Here is an 8,659-nt window from a genome sequence, read left to right on the forward strand (position 1 = left end):
AGGAGGGTTTGGTATTGCTAAATGAATATTTAAAGCAAGTGTCTGATAAGTTCTTCACAGGCAGTTTGACTTGTGAGTCATGTTGCACAGTCCCCAACCATGCCCCTCTCTATTTATAAAGTCATGCCTTGCTATATCTGACTCTCTAAATAAGCCTTTCAAGTTGTGGGGGAGATTCTAGTGGCACAGTGTGGGAACCAGGGAACAATTTGGAGGGGTAGGGGAAGATAGAAAGGACACCACAAGTCACCGCATGCTGACAGCCCTCTGAAGACCAGATCAAATGGGCTGCTAGGCTTTTTCACCATGAAAAAGTCCAGGAGGCAGGGGTGGGTGGCTTCAGTCTGCTGGGCACAAGGTGGAGGAAGAAGAGCAGAGTGAAGCTTGTCTGGGCCGAGCCCCCGCAGGTGTTCCAGGATGTGTGGAGGAGCAGGGGGAGGTCACTCCAGGGAAGCATGCCAACCAAACCATCCCAACAGGCAGTGCTTTTCTCCCTGTGCACCGTGCCGGGAGGGAGGCTGGGGAGCTGCTGGAGCTGCTCCCTGCCCAGCTATGGAGTGGAGTGCAGCCTCAGGGGGTCCCTGCTGGCATCTGCCCTGGCCCCTGCACACACGGGAGCCCTTTCCAGGTCACTGCCCCCAGCTGGCTGTGGCTGTGGGGTGCCTCGGTGCTGACAGGGCTGAGATGTGCAGGACAGGAGGGACACATCTCCAGAGCTGCATCCTCCTCCCCAGCTGGCTGGAGCTGCAATAAAGCACGTTTCCAAATGCTGACCACATACTGGTTATCAAGTAGGTGCAGGACAGGAGAGATGAGGCAAAAGGACATGAGGAATGCATGGAAATTGTACTGGAAATTGTACTGGAAATGTACCAGGGCATGGGGTGCCAATAAAGGTAGAAGGAAGAGTCCTGGCCTGCTTTGTCTATATCTTCACAGACAACAGGCAAGGAGGGACAAACACACAAAAATTGCTTTTAAAGAGTGGTTTGGATGAATGCATGATTTTATTTTTTCCCTGCCAGTCCTTTTTCCATAGTGATCATCTGCAAATGACTGGGTAAATGAGAGATGAGGGCTGAATGTGGGACACACAGTACATCCTGAGCCTGCCTTTGCAGAAATGGGGCCCCATCACATGTAAGGGTTACCTGGGGAGAAAAATGCCATCACTCCCAACGTCCCCCCCTTCCTCCTCCCACTTTCTATACTGACATGATGTCATATGGTCTGGAATATCCCTTTGGTCAGCTGAGGTCACCTGTCCCAGCTGTGTCCCCTCCCAGACTCCCGCTCTCCCCCAGCTTCCTCACCAGTGTGGCAATAGAAACATCAGAAAAGGCCTTGGCTCCGTGTAAGCCCCGCTCAGCAATAACAAAAACATCTCCACATTATCAACCCTGTGTTCTGCACACATCCAAAACACAGCCCCATACCGGCCACTGTGAAGAAAATTACCTCCACCTCAGCCAAAACCAGCACCTTGGGAAGCAGATCAGTGGGGTTACAGCATCCCCTGTTCCTGAGACTTCAGTGACTGAAGGAACTGGTTTTATTCCTGCTCCCACCTTTCTGTGTGCAGGACCTAACTGCTTTCTGCTGGATGTGGTTTGGCTCTGCAGGACTTCACAGGAAGCCAGTTTCTTTCTGTCCAGCTCAGCAAGGCAGCACTGCCATAGTGCTCTTTCTCCTATCCTGAGTGCCCTCCTCCAAAGAGGTTTTGTAGCAAACGATGGGGCTGAGCACCACAGGGACAGCATTTGAAAGCAGTCACACAGGGCTCTACACCTACAAATGAATGAGTGTTTCACCCATTTGAGCCAGAGGAATATGTTTCTCTGACCTTTCAGGGCATGGGGAGCAGGATTGTGGGGTTGACAAGGGTGCTCACACAGCTGTGGGAGTGCCAGGAGAGCCCCAACCTCCCATTCTCCTCTCTCAGGGGTGAAGCCAGCCACCTCAGCAGCCACTGCTAGCAAAATGCCCTGCTCAGTAAGCTTCTCCTATGGGCTTGGCTCAGTGAAGCTTTTTTAGTTCTGTATGCCCCAAGCTTCTCACAGTGTCCATCATCTCTGACCCAGGGCAGGTGGGGCAGCAGGTGAGTGTTGGTGCAGGGGCAGGATGTGACTGGCTCCACAACCAGCTCCTTTTCTACACCACCCTTGGTCCCTTCAGTGGCAAAATCAGCACATAACTTTCCAGAAGCAGCCTGGCTGATGCTTACGGTGATGTTCCTGGACATGGATGGCTCACTTTGTGTGGGGTGGCAGGGACAAGGGGGTCAGGGCACCAGGGTGGATTTTTGCAGGGAGAAGTCTGGTTCACAGGAGGCTCAGGCTGGATTCCCACCAGCAGGCTGGGCAGATGAAAGCCAGCCTAACACTGCTCTCCAGAGCCAACAGGTTCCCTGTGCTGAGTGGATAATTCATTGTAAACAATACATGCAGATGTCAGCACTCTCTGGAGGAGCAGCTCACAAGTGGTGCACAGGTTCTCCTCAAGAGCATCCATTTGTCAAAACCATTCTCAAGATAATTTCTGGTGCCTCAGAGGGATGCTGGGTTTCAAGCTGGGGCTTTTTCCACTGGGCAGAGGTTTTGCTTGCTCCCCATCCTCTGAGAATTGAAATCTGAGAGCCAAGCCATGTGACAGCAGAACTGAGGTACCCTTCTTGTAGGAATGCTGCAGGATCCACAGCTGCTTTTTGATTGCAGCTGGCCTTTCTGGTGACTGTGCTTGTGAGGAGGCTGCTTTGCTGGAGGATGGAGAGCACTAGACGGGACAAACAGGTGCCTGAAGACAAATGTATTAAAATTTTAATCTGGGGAAATGGCTGTAGTTTAATTTTAAACTGTAGCGTTTGCTTTTCTGTATTTTAAATCATTACTGGGTTTGCTGAACAGCTGGATTACCTCCCAGGACGTGATGAGGGAACCCTTAAGACACGATGGGCGATTTTACAGAATGCTGTGTGATACGAGGGGCTGCAGATGCACACCCTGCTGCCCGCCAAGGGAGGCTTGAACTACGCGGCTGGAGGAGCCTTGGGCTGGCGGGTGTCGGGGGGTGCAGGACAATGCCAGACAGGCCAGGATGGCTGACACGCAGCTCTGGTGGCTTCGCAGCGGTGCTGACAGGGCCGAGCCCCTGCCGCAGAGCTGTCCCGCCACCAGCGGGTCCCCGGCGTGCGCCTCACCCTCGCCGGGGTGTCCTGCTGTTCCTGGCCTTGCCGCAGCATTTCCTGCAGCCGAGGTTATTTAGCCAGGCCCAGAAGGTCCTTTTCCAAAAGGAAAACTGCAAAGCTGGTGAGCGGTTGGCAGTGCTTAGCGGGTATGTGTGTGCTCGGGCTGCTGGCCGGGGCTGCTACCGAGGCAAAGGAAGGGAGAAGGGGCACGATAAGACTTTAATCTCCCTCCTCACTGGGGGATAAACCAACCCTGGCTGCGCGGCATTTCCCAGCCCGGTAGCCAAAAGGCCGATCCCCACAGCTCTCAGGGGGTTTGCACATCTGCAGACTCCAAGGGGTTAAAAATAGATCCCACCCCGCCGATGGCACATTTCATGTCCATTTAAAGGTGTGCCATGCATTTCCATCCTCCCTGAGACCTGAGCAAATGCCTTCATGGTGCTGACATTTTGCTCAAGGCTCTTTCTCTTTGCTAAGCCCACGGCTGCCCGGGCTGGCTCCCCGCTCTGAGCGCTATTTCGGGGGGCTGCCTGTGCCCCCGGCTGCCCTGCTCTGAACGAGCAGCTGCAGTGTGACCGCTGGCATGGCTGTGGTGCTCCTGCCCCGACTCACAGCCAGCAGATAATGGGTTTGTGTTTCTGAGCAAGGCAGGGAGCTGCTCTCTAAAAGAGTCAAATGTTTTTAATTTTTTTTAATAAATCAGAGAATAGCTGTTAGAAAAGCACCATCCTTTCTACTACTTGTTCGTGCTGGCCGTGTGGAGATGGTTGCGCTGCCTTTCGGGGTGCACATCCCAGCAGCGTTCCTCCGGCACACGTGGTCCTCCAAGCGTCCTCCACCTGTGCTGCAGGAAACATCTGGGGCTGGACCTCTGTGCTCCAGCCATCCCAGCTCCAGTGAGCCCCAGCCCTGGCCCGGCCCCTTTGGAGCGGCGGGGGTTGGTTCCCGCAGTGCCCCCCTGCCCACGGGTGGCAGGGTCTGTCTGACCCCAGGTGTGCCGGGCGTGCTGCCGCCTCCCACACACGGCTCCTGGGGCCAAGGAGGCTGCTTAGCGTGTGGATGGGGTGATTACAGCACACAGCCGGGCACCTGAGCGCCTTTGGAAGAAGCAAAAGCAAAGAGGAGCTGCTGCCGGTTCTGCTGTGGAGAAGAGCAGTGAGTGGGGGACTGGCAGTGATGTGGTGGCACTGGTCTGCACCCTCTGAGGCATGTGCTGCTGCTGCTTTGGCAGGGAGAGGGGAGCAGGGAGCAAGGCAGGGGGGTACCAGCAGGTTTCCTTCCCAGAGTGATGCTGGCAGGAGCCGTGTGCTGCTTGAAAAGGGGATTTCTCTGCTGGCATCCGCCAGCTCACGCACAGACCAGGCCACCACCTCATGCCATATGAAACCCAAGAAAGCTTGGATAATCTCCAAAGGGTGGATGAAATTCCCATATCAAGCAAGCTTCACTGTAGCTCTGCTGAAGTCCAGGGAGGTTTGCCTTTGTGGGAGGACCTGGGTACTTTTATAAGGGGCTCCATTCCTCCCCCAGGAGCCCTCAGCCAGTCAGCGTGGCTGAGACCATATTAGGGATGCCTCTCCCCGAGCCTGAACTCCTTGTTTCCACCAGGTTCCCCACAGGAAGGCTCCCTGCAAGGTTCCCCTCTGCACTGTCTTAAAGAGGCAATGAAGGCAGCATCTTTGGGGTGAGGCAGGGACAATGGGACCCCACTGCTCATCCTCCAAGCCAGCACTTATCCCAAAAGGGTACAAGTGAGGCCAAGCCAAGGGGGAGCTGTCAGAGCCTGTGCCCAGCCTACTGCTTGTGATTTTCCAGCTCACCTTTGCCTTCCTCACCACCATTTCCCGTCTATTTCTGCTGCCCCTGTGCAATTTTGGAAGCAGTTTAGAAACTCGGCTCAGCAGCTGAGCCTTACCCCTGCTCAGAGCTGAACCCTTGATGTGACTGGCTTTATTTGGGATGAAATTTTGCACCAAGAGGCTGGAATTCCTGCTCACCTGCAGAGTGCTGCCAAGGGCAGCTAAACCCCTCTCAGGAGCTCCCTGCACAGTTTTCCTCTTGTCCCCATTGTGGCATCCTCCTCCACCCCATGTGCAGATCAGGAGCTGGGGGGTCCTTTGGGATTGCTTCTCTAGGTGATCTGGGAAAGAACTTCAAAAACATTAGTTTTTCTGAACTGGTGCTGGAGGTGTTTCAGAAAAAAATGAGGTAGCTGTGGCAACCTTCAGTGACTGATCTCAAAGCTCATGGTCATGGCACTGAGATCCGTAGAAGGAGTTTATGTTTGGATGAGGGTTTTTTGTGTTGAAGACCCACTTGTTTCCAGGGGGAGGAACAATGAGATTAGGTTGCAGAGATTTCACAAACTGACAGTGAAATCAGCCCAGAGCCAGCACTGAGCTGCCCATAATTTCTGGTGTTTAAAAGTAGATTTGGTAATATGAACTTGAGCCAGTCTTGTTCCCAAGCCTTCTCATTGCAAATTCTGTGAAGCTTTTTCAAGCATTTAATTATTCTCTACAGATCATTTGTTATTACCCATCAATTTACTGCTTGGAAAACTGATCCATCACTGTGCAGGCTGCTGGACTGGCACTGGGCCACAATATGGGGAATTGTGAGGCATGGCTTCCTATGCTGGAAGAAACATCCCAAAGCCATAGGAACAGCTTCTGTCCCCATCACCCACAGACTGCCTCTAGCCCAGCAGTGATGGTCTGAAGGACAAATCTTTCAGAACTCATCATTTCAGCAGCACTCCCTTGCTGCTGTGAGACAGGGAGCAGGTTGCAGCACAGGTGTCTCTGTTTTGCCCCCAAAATTTATGTTCTCTCAGTGACAGATGGGCTCTCAGACACAGCCTTTAAATGGTGGAGATTTTGAATCCCTTGCTTGTGGCAAATGCTGTACCAGCCTCTTGGGTGTTGTCCAGGGCCAAAAGAAGGAGAGGAAGATGTGCTGGGATTGAAAAAGGAATATGAGCAGAAACAACAACTAGAGTAATCCTGTCCAGCAGCCAGATGGCTACCCCAGAGCTCCAGAGGGAGGGGAGTATGAGCCAAGAGCAGCTTTGGGCAGCCACATGAGCTTGAGATGAGACTGAAGGAAAGTGTGTGGGCACCGATACTTCTCCATCACCTGTCTCTGCCTGAGTGGGTGCACTTGGGCTGTCTCCTGCCCTGACTCGTGGAGGTGGCATCCTGCAGGTGATACTGAGACCACAAACTCTGCAATGTCTTGCATGCTGCAAGTGACTGTGCTGGACTCTGCCACTTGGAGCATGATGCAGGTCTGCCTTGATGACTTTCTTGGGAGCAAGATCCCACCACAGGGTGAACTGCCTCAATTCCTGTTTACCCTTTCTTTCATGGGAACTTCATAAATGACATGAGTTATTCCTGACAGACATTCAAAACCCAGGCATTTTCAGACTGGTTTTTTTTTGAACCACCCCTTTAAGCACGTTGAAGAAGAGGTGAATGCAGGTGCCCACAGTGGCCCAAGCCTTTAGCAGAGCCTTTAGGCTGGATGGAATACATATGGATTTTTAGAGAGCGGCCAACTTGGATTTACTCCCCATTCACTAGGGAAAAAAAGATGTGGTGAGCAATCACCTCCACATGTGCCCACACCCCACTGCTTGTAAGGAGCTGTGGGAAACCCACACCCATAATGAAAAACACTCAGGCTGTAGCTGAGAGTGGGGTGTCCTGCACTGCCCTGGGGCTGCACACCTGGGAGCCAGCTCCCTGCCTTGGCCATGGGACAGCAGCTGCTGAGCAGAGACCCAGGGGTCACCAGCGAGCCTGCTGCTCACTGGGGCTGCTCAGGCAGGACATAAAAAGGGACAGGTGGGAAATGTCTCCCAATTCTCCTGCCTCTTACTCAGCTGGCATGTAAACTTGGGTTTTTCTCAGACTGAGTGGGCAGCCTGCAAATGTGTGGCTGGGGGCGGTGCCTTGACAAACACTCCGTTAGTGCAGGCTGTAAGATCTGCTCCCTTGCTAGGAACTGTTCACTTGACCAGCCAACAGTGGAGTGCAACCTTGCAAGCTTCAGGGGCCAGGGAAAAAAAGGGGAAAAAAAGAGCTGATACCAGTATGGACTTTGTTCTTTGCCAGTGTGACAGTTTAGAACTGGGAGCTGAGCTGCGTGAGCAGCCAGCCTCACTGGGTGCCCAGTCCGAGATTCAGGACTGCTGGAAGCCAGAAGGCACTCAGGGGTGGGAAATGCCTCTCCCTGCTCCTGGCCACACTCCTAGTACACAACCCAAGAAGATACATCTCTCTTTTCATCTTTTAGCAAGGTGGATGGAAAGCATGGACCTTTGACAAGGTTCAGAGGGGTTGCTAAGGTTGCTGTGAGCTCTACTGCTGTGGGTGCTTGAGGCACAGACACTAAGGTGTAACAGCAAAAAGATTCAAGCTGCTCCAAGAAAAAATACGAGACTTGCACAAATAACAGGATTTGTGATCAGAGCTGCCAGAGAAAGGTTGCAGGGCTTCCCCAGCAGGTTGCAACTCACAACAACTGTGGTCAAATTTCCCAGATCTCTGGATACCAGGATCAGGCAGTTCTGGGAGACTTCTGCAGCCATGTGCACTAGTGCTGACTAACCTGTCCCTAAGAGCATTTGAACCAACTCTTCTGATCCTTCTCCCCTGACAGCGTTACCCTGTGGGCAGCTGGTGTAGGCCTAAAAGGGGTAAATGCCCATGAAACCAAAGCACCTGCACCTGCAGGATTAACCAGGCTACTATGAGCAGCATGATGGTTTGTTTTGTGAAGTGACTGGGACAGCTACCCCTAGTATTTGGCAAAGATACAATGATCTAGGTGAAAGCAGTGTTTATATGTCTAAAAACATTGTGGTTTTCCCTATCTGGCAAAATTTTCTTGCTGATTTGGAGCTTATGCTGTTAAATACATTAAAAATGCATTTCTCTTTAAGATGCAACTTATTTATTTTCCCTGGTTTCCTTCTCCTCCAGACTTTACCCAAGCAAACTCAGCAGCCCGGTTTCAGACTCTGACAGCTCCTGATTTGGCTGGAAGCCAGTCTGTGGATCTGAAAGATGTGTTGACATGTAATTTTCCCACTCCTACTGCATATGAACTGTCCACTATTCCCCTTATTGCCTGGAGCTAGGAGAGGTGACACAGCAAAAGACTGCAAGTCAAAACCGTGTGGAAATGACCCATGTGATTACCCATTGTTTTTCTGGACCATACTCTGCAAAATAACATCCATGCTCATTTTTCATTACCTCTTACATTTGCATAAAACTCAGGCTATCTCTTTGATCTTGACTTCTCTGTGGTTATTTCAGACAGAAATAAAGCTGTTTCCCAGCCCTGGCTGCTGTCCTCCCTGGTGGGAATGGTGCTCCCATTCAAATGGGGGTAGTGGAGGAAACTGGGACGCCTGGGGTTTGGCATCCATCAGTCATGTGTCACGGATCTGGTCAGAAA

This window comes from Molothrus ater, chromosome 3 (genome assembly GCF_012460135.2).
Source record: "Molothrus ater isolate BHLD 08-10-18 breed brown headed cowbird chromosome 3, BPBGC_Mater_1.1, whole genome shotgun sequence".
NCBI classification, from domain to species: Eukaryota; Metazoa; Chordata; class Aves; order Passeriformes; family Icteridae; genus Molothrus; species Molothrus ater.